Genomic DNA, 8,439 nt, shown 5'->3' with positions numbered 1-8,439 from the left:
GATCCTCTCTAAGCCTTTGAGCAGCTTGTAACTCCATCATCTCAGCGCCCCTTGGAAGGGAGCAGCCAGCAGATTAAGCGATTCTGGAATCCAGGCACCGAAGAATTTGGGCCTCTCAGGTTTCTTGGCATGAGTTATAAGTACATGCAAAGACTCTTCTTCAGAACAAGTGAAAATAATTCCTTCCAGGGGCAGAGAAAGGAATGCTTTTGGCAAAGGACTTCGTAAGATGTTATTTAAAGAGACCAGCATGGGAGCCCTGGAAGGGAAGACAGAAGTAGCTACACCAGGTGGGAAAATGGACAGGCATGGTGGTGAAGGGCTTACCAGGTTCCCACAGCAATTCAGGAACTAGGGTGGCCTCCTGTATTGTCCACTCTCCTGGGACTAGAGATGGGACAGAGGGGAAGGGAGGAGATCTGCCACTTAAGTTTGAGGCCTAGTCCCACTCCCCAGGTTGGGCATCTCGGAGGAAAAGTCACAGATCTAGGAAGTTAGGGCTGCAAGGAACCCTGGGTATTACCCAGTCCAACCCTCTTCCTCCATGGATGAAGAGATCAAGGCCCCAAAAATGACAATAGTACTTCCCATTGCTGGCCAGCAGGGAAGGTGGCCTTCTCCCATGCCAGAGGAGGGAAGTGGAAATTATGCATTTTGGAGGAAATTTTGGCAACATCTGTCAGTTTGAAACACACATATGTTCTTGGAGCCAGCAATTCCACTTCTAGGAATTCCTCCTACAGAAACCCTCACACGTGTGTGCAGAGCTGTGAGTACAGGATCATTCCCTGCAGCGTGCTTTGGCACAGCACAGGGCATGGTTGTCAAGACACGAAACATTGCACTGTGGCACATTTGTGTCATGGAATCCTGTGCACTGGAGGGAAGGAGGCCAAATACATCAGTATTGTGGGAAGATTACTAGCTGTACTTTAAATCACAAAGCAAACACATAATAGAATGTATAATCCAACTTGGTAACAAAAAGTATACATATATACATATGTACATGCATATATTCTCATACATTATTAATATATTTCCAGAGAGATGTGTAAGCACTGTTAACAGTTTACTCTAGGCAATGAAACGGGAGCTGAGGAGACATCTAACTTCATTTCATACTCTAGATGGAATTCTACGTTTGGCACGTTGTTACCATGCCTTTGATACTTTGACTGCAGAAAGAAAAGCGGGGGCGGTTAAACAGGAGGTCGACCCGCTGGGCTGGAGGGCTCTCCAGGGGCTGCCGGGTGGGGCCCGGCTCCGCTCCCCGCCTGAGCCCTCTGCTGAGCCCGCGAGCCAGCCTCGGGGCGCGAGAGGACCCTGGTCTCTGTCCTGTCCGTCTGTCCTGCGGCTGGGAACGGGGGCTGTGGAGGTAGTGTCTCTCAGGGCTCAGGGCTCAGGGATGACGACAGTGCAGGGCTCTGGGCTTCTGCTTCTCGGGTTCCTTTTCGGACTGCACCACTAAAGTAGCTAAGAGACCAGCAAGTCGCAAATCCCTTTTCTTCTCTGCAACTCAGGTTCCCAAGTCTGTAAATGGTGGGTGTTGCGGGAGTGTGGTGGGGCAGATGGCCCCTCTGTGATCTCCTGAGAAGGGGCAGACGAGGCTGTCCTGGCTGACCTTGGGAGCCGGGGCGTCCATCGCTTTGGAGTCAGCATTTCTTGTGTCAGGCTTCCCCCTGCTGGTCTCTCAGGGGGAGAGCCTCTCAGGGGTATTTCCTTTTGGAAATACATGGGGTGGTTCGGGCTGCGGGAGACGTTGGGCGGTGAGGGGCAGTGCCTGAGACAGTCCTGCTCAGGGAAGAGGTGTCTCACCTCCCACATGGCTTTGGAATAAACAAATGAACAAGTCCTGTTTCGAACAAATGAACAAGTCCTGGAATCGAACACTTCTTAACAAACATTAACCAAGTTGTGTTTTTGTTTGTTTGTTGTTTTTCTCTTTTGCACTGTTTTAAGACATATTGAATTGCAGTGACCCTGTAAATCAATGGATGCTTGCCTTTTGCTTTGTCCAGAACTTTACCAAGAGTTGTTCACTGTCTCATAAAATCAGGTCACCTGTGACACTTGTGGGGTCACCATTTTGACCCACTTGTATCCACCAGCATTTATAGCCATATCTTTTGGCAAACATGTGATTAAAGAGATCTGAGATTTTTAACAGATGGAAAGCTAAACACTCAAATTGGCAGAGATTATATGAACTGCAGAGATTTGATCTGATTTGGTTTTGGTCTTGGTTGTTTATTTTTCCCAGCTTTATCAAGATATTATGGACATATAACATGTAAGTTAAAAGTATACAATGTGATGATTTGATACATGTATATATTGCAAAATGCTTACCACAATAAGGTTAGTTAACACCTCCATGCCCTCACAAAATTACCTTTTTAATGTGTGTTGATAACATTCAAGATCTTTCTTAAATGTTCAAGTGTGAAACTTTCAAATACACAACACAGTTTTATTATAGTCACCATGCTGTAGATTATATCCCTGGAGCTTACTCATTTTACAACTCGGAGTTTACACCCTTTGACTAACATCTCCCCATTTCTGCCAACCCCCAGCCCTGGCAACCACCATTCTATTCTATTTCTATGAATGAGATCATATATGAATATTTGTCTTTGTGTATCAGATTTATTTCCCTTAGCATAATGCCCTCAAGGTCTGTCCATGTTGTCGCAAAAGGTAGGATTTCCTTCTTTTCATGGCCGAATAATATTCCAGAGTGTGTGTGTGCATATCAAATTTTCTTTATCCTTCATCTGTTGATGGGCATCTAGGTTGTTTCCATGTCTTGGCTACTGCAAATAATGCTGCAGTGAACATGGGGGTGCAGATATCTGAGAGCCTGAATTTTTTTTATTCAGATATATATGCAGAAGGAGGATTGTTTTAGTTCTACTTTTTATTTTCTGAGGAACCTCCACACTGTTTTCTACAGTGACTACAATTCATATTCCCACCAACAGCACATGTGAGTTCCCTTTTCTCCACATCCTCACCAGTCCTTGTTATCTCCTGTCCTTTTGATGACAGCCATTCTAAAGGTGTGAGGTGATATCTCATTGTTGTTTTGATTTACATTTTCCTGACAATTAGTGACGTTAAACACCTTTTCATGTACCTGTTGGCCATTTGAATGTCTTCTTTGGAAAATTACCTATTCAAATCCTTCACCCATTTTTCAGTGAGATTGTTTTTGTTGTTTTATTTTGCTATTGAGTTGTGCAAATTCCTTATATATTTTGGATATTAACCCCTTATCAGAGAGATGGTTTACAAATATTTTCTCCCATTCCATCAGTTGCCTTTTTATTTTGTGGGTGTTTTCCTTCACTATGCAGAAGCCTTTTGGTTTGATATAGTCCCACTTGTTTATTTTGCTTTGTTGTTCACACTTTGGGTGTCAGACCTAACAAATCTTTGCCAAGACCAATGTCAAGAGGCATTTTGTCTGTGTTTGCTCAGACCTCAATGTCTGTCTGCCCTGTTCCTTGGTTCCAGGGCTTCCCCTGCTCTAGCCTTGCCCCACCTCTTAGTAATTAAGTAATTCTCTTAGCAAATATTGACTGAGAACTTAATATATTCCAAGAAATCTGTTCAGGGTTAGGGATGCAGCAGTGAGGAAAAGAGATCAGGTCCCTGTTTTCATGGAGTTTACAGTTTGCATTTATTGGTGGGAGGCGGGGGTGGGGGCTGCAGTGTCAGGCAACAAAAGTGAATAAACAAGATAATTATGGGTCATAATAATTGATATGAAAGAGAAAAAATGGGAGGGAAAGGGGGTATATATCAAGGCATCTCTGAGGAGGTGACATTTGAATGGGGACCTGAGTGACAATCAGCCAGACACTAATGAAAATGGGGAAGAGTGTAGTTCCAACAGAGGGGACAGCGAGTGCAAAGCCTTGAGGCAGGGCACACCTTGGCATGTGTCAGGAACACAAGGAGGCCACATGGCTAGCATGTAGTGGCTGAGGGGGCAGTGATAGGAGACAGGGCTAGAGAGGTCACTTATGGACACCAGCTGTCAGTAAGACACAACCCTAGTCTCCTGGCACTTACCTTCCCATTCGTGCCGACTGCCTGCTTCTTGACTGTGATACTTCCCTCTTCTTCTCTGAATCTTCCCTACCCCTCAAGACCAGGCCTGCCCAGGTCCTCCGAGAAACTTCCCTGACTCTCCCAGCTCTTAGACATGGGAACACCCGCTATGTATTTGGAAGTGGGCTGCTATGTCCATTCTCTTTACTCCTAAGCCAGTATTTCTCAAAATATGGTCTTCAGACCATGTGCATCACAGTCCTGTAAAATGATCCTAAGTTTTAAAGGTATTTTTAATGAAATTTTTAAGTTATAACAAAAAGAATAATATATAGTCTTATACTCACTGTCTGCTTTTATGAACTTTACTGTTTGTCCATATTTGCTTCAGTTCTGTTTTTTTAAGAAATAAAACTCATTACAAATACAGCTGAAGCCTGAGTGCTTGTCCAAAGGGAAGATTCTAGGGCCCCAACCTAGATCTAGTCAATCAGAATCTCTGAAAGTAAAGATGAAAATGTGTATTTTTAACAATCCATCCTCCCTCTTCTTCCATCCCCTACCATGATTCCCAAGCACAGTGAGGATTGACAATTACTGATATATAGCAGTTAAAAATCTGCCCCATCTAAGCAGTTTCCTGTTGTCTTTATAGCTAATCTGGGGTGGTTGTCTTTGCTATATATCAGAATCACCTGGAGAACTTTTAGAAATGCAGGTGCCCAGGCTCCTCCCTAACCTTGTAAATCAGACTGGGGCAAGGATGGCAGGCAACTTCCTTAATCAAAACCTCCAAGGTGGGTTTTTGATGGTAGCAGGGGTTGGGTGGGGGAGGGGCAGGAATTGGGGAGAAACTATCTCCCTTCTGTTTTAAACACTCCAGGGATCATCAAAATCAGGATTCAGATATCCTTCCATTTGCTGTCTCCCAGAATAATGTCAGTAAGCACTTCCGTGCCCCAGCTGAGTGCTGGGCAGAGCTACAAGCAAAAGACATTGATCAGGCATGACGGGGAAGAAGGCCTCAAAGCTGAGACATTAACTCAGCGGATGGAGTTGGAGGTAGCGAGTTCCCAGGTTTATCAAAAAAAAACAAACAAATAACAACAACAACGAAATGGGACACTTGGCTAAACCTGAATTTCAGATACCTAATGAAAATAGAAGTATGTCCTAAACATTGCATGGGACATATTTACACTAAAAAAATTATTTGGTGTTTATCTGAAATTCAAATTTAACTGCAGGTCCTGTGTTTTATCTGGCAGCCCTACCTGAGGGAGTATCTTCCATTCCTGTGAACCTCAGTTTCTGGCTGGCTAGGGGACGTCTACGTGTCCTTACCGCTCGCGTGTGCCGGCAGCCCGAGCAGACGCATCATGTCCGCAGCTCTGGGAGCCTTTCTCCCCAGCCTCACCAGGGGGCGCTCTGACCCTGCTCAGCCGTCCTGCGGTCTGCGGCGGGGAGAAGGCGGGCAGCTAGGTCCCTCTGGCTCTGGGGGGCCGTCTGGAAACCAGGTTGTGATGCCTGAATAGCCGCAGGTCCTTACTCATCCCTAGGACCACCTGTCCAGGAGAGAAGGGGAGGCCTCATGGAGTCTCTGAAGATAGGACCATCTCATCCAGCTCCCCTCACCGCTGCTTAGCAGGGAGACAGGAGCTCAAAGGGGAAGGCACTTGTCCAGGCTTACATTGCTGCCCTGGCAACTAGGCTCCTGACCCCGTGTCCAGGGACCCTTTCCCTCCTAGGGTGCCCTTATTTCCCCATTTCCTGCGGGACATATTTAACCCCTGCAGTCCTGAGGCCAAAACCAATACCAGGCAGCTGGGCACAGCTCCCAGAGCTGAGAGCCTCTGAGTCCCCCACAGGCGGGGCGTGACCTTGAAGCCGGGGGAGACTCACACCTGAGAGAGGGCCAGGGATAAAGGGCCGCCTGGGAGCGGGGGAGAGCAGGTCCCTCCCATTTAAGTTGGGAATATTCGGGTTTTTTTAAAATTATTATTATTGTTATTATGGGCTTCTTCAATGTCAGACACAATGACAGTGAGGCAGGGACCGCTGCCATCAGGACCTTACAAAAGCAAACAAGCTCGCTGTTCGGCCATTGAACTAAAAGGGCTCCATCCAGTTTTGTAGCAGGTGTTGGGAAGGAGGGAGGCTCTGTCACCAGGGACCTAGCTGGTCTCCAGAAGCTGTGTGCCAAGCACACACCCACCTCCTGATAAAGAGGAATTGCTGAAAGGTAGGGATACCCACCACTTTGGCCCAGGGGACGATTTTAAGAGAGTTACAGATTTGGTGTTCATTAACATTGAATTAATTATAATTCAGTTCTCTTTTAGACCTTCTGTTATCAAGGAGAAAGTCTTTTAGATTTCTTCTTTTAATAATAAACAACATCCTTCAAGCACAGGCTATATTCATAATTGCATAACATTGTTTTTTCATGGTATTTATATTTTATTGTATTTATCTTTAAGTTTTATTTCTAGGTATGGTAAATGGTACTGATTTTACACCTAAGGTCATGAAATAATTTCCTTTAAATCTTAAGGTTTTTGTTTGTTTGTTTGTTTAAAGTGATCTGTTTTAAAAGGAAGGAAAGCACAGATAGGAGAAGGCTATGGAAACACTGCCTTTAAGAATTCAGGATTCTGAGGGCCCCTGACCAGTCTTGCTGCAGCCGGCAGGGCGTGTAGCCCTCCCTGGGCCCTGGGCTGACTCATGCCTCTCTTTGATGGTGTTCTTTCCTTAAGATGCTCCCATGGGGAGACATTTCAGATATGGGGGGAAAGGCTCTGGATTTCAGATCCTCTTTTGTATTGTCTCATCACATGGCCAAGTCACTCAACCTCCCTGAACCTCAGTTTCCTCACCTGTAAATTGGTGGCAGGTATATTGTAATAGTGGGTGCTGTGCAACTCCCAGATGGTCTGCCTGGGGCTAACCAGGGCATGAGGCCTGCATCCTACAGCCCTCAGGTCCAACGTCACGTCTCCCTCCCACCCGAAGGGACAGACACCCCATCCAAGCCGTGCTTTATCCCAGCTCTCTGCTTTATTTCCTTACAGCACATGTGCCTACGTGAAGTGGTATTACCTGTTAACTTGTGCCATGTTTGCCCAGCTAGAATAAGAGCTCCAGGGCAGCAGGCACTAGACCCGCCTCACTGCTGAGAACATAGGACAGGCCTAGCACCTGGCAGGCACCGATAAGCATCTTGGATTGAATGTGAATGAGCAAATACTGGAGTTTCCTTTAATCCATCCCTCTGCTTGGATTCTTAGAGATTATGAGACTAATGCTGGGCTTGCATTCCTCAACTGGCCAGTTCTCAACTGACCGATCTCTCTCTCCTATTGTGCAGAAAAGAGAACACCGGAATAATACAGTTTGATTTTTTTGTTTGTTTGTCTTATTTTACTAAAATTGAAAATAATTTAAAATAAGAGAGGAAAAAAAAACTCTGGGCTTGGCATCTGAAGACCCAGCTCTGTGGGCCACTGAAATGGAATATCCTTCTTGGGCCTATTTCTCCGTCTCCAAGGGGAGCCTTGGAATACCAGCCTTATCACACTGGCACGATCAACATGCCTGAGCTTTGAAAAGAGCTCTGTGAACTTATGATGCCTTTAATCTCTCCACAACCACAGTGTTCTCTTTAAAGCAAATCCAATTCTCTCCCTCTCTCTCTCTCTCTGGTTTAAAACCTTCCATTGACTTCCCACTGCACCAAAAGTAAAATCCAAACTCCTTTCCATGTCCGTGAGGCTGCACGGCCTGGCCGCTGCCCACCTCTTCAGCTTCATCTGATATGACCTGCCCCCTTTTGTCCACCAGCTGTGCTGGCTTGGGACTCGGTTTGCTCCTCGTTTACCTCAAGGCCTTTGCATGAGCTGTTCCCTCTGCCTGGAATGCTCTTTCCCTGCCCTACCTCCTCCCTCTCCCCACCTCCCATGCTTAATTCCTTCTTTTCCTTTGTGACTCAGTTCACATTTTCTCAAAGAAACCCTAGAACAGCCCTATCTGACAGAACTTCCTGCACTGATGAAAATGTTCTATATCTACCCTGTTCAATAGGGTTACCTCTAGCCACATGTGGCTACCGAGCACTTGAAAAGTAAGGAATAGAATTTTTTATTTTAATTCATTTAAGTTTAACTCTAAACAGGCATGTATGGGTAGTAACTACCATGTGGGACAGTGTAACTCTAGAATAATGCTGTGTCCTCCTCTTACACACACTCGTGGTTTCTTATACTCTTCCTTCACTGCACCTATCCCTTCCTGGAGTTTATATTTAGTTGTGCAATTGTCTAATTTATTCCCCGAGACTATATATTCCCCGAGACTATAGTTCCAGAAGAACTGCTGTGT

The sequence above is a fragment of the Manis javanica genome, chromosome 1 (genome assembly GCF_040802235.1).
Source record: "Manis javanica isolate MJ-LG chromosome 1, MJ_LKY, whole genome shotgun sequence".
NCBI lineage: Eukaryota > Metazoa > Chordata > Mammalia > Pholidota > Manidae > Manis > Manis javanica.
This window is presented reverse-complemented; position numbering follows the sequence as displayed.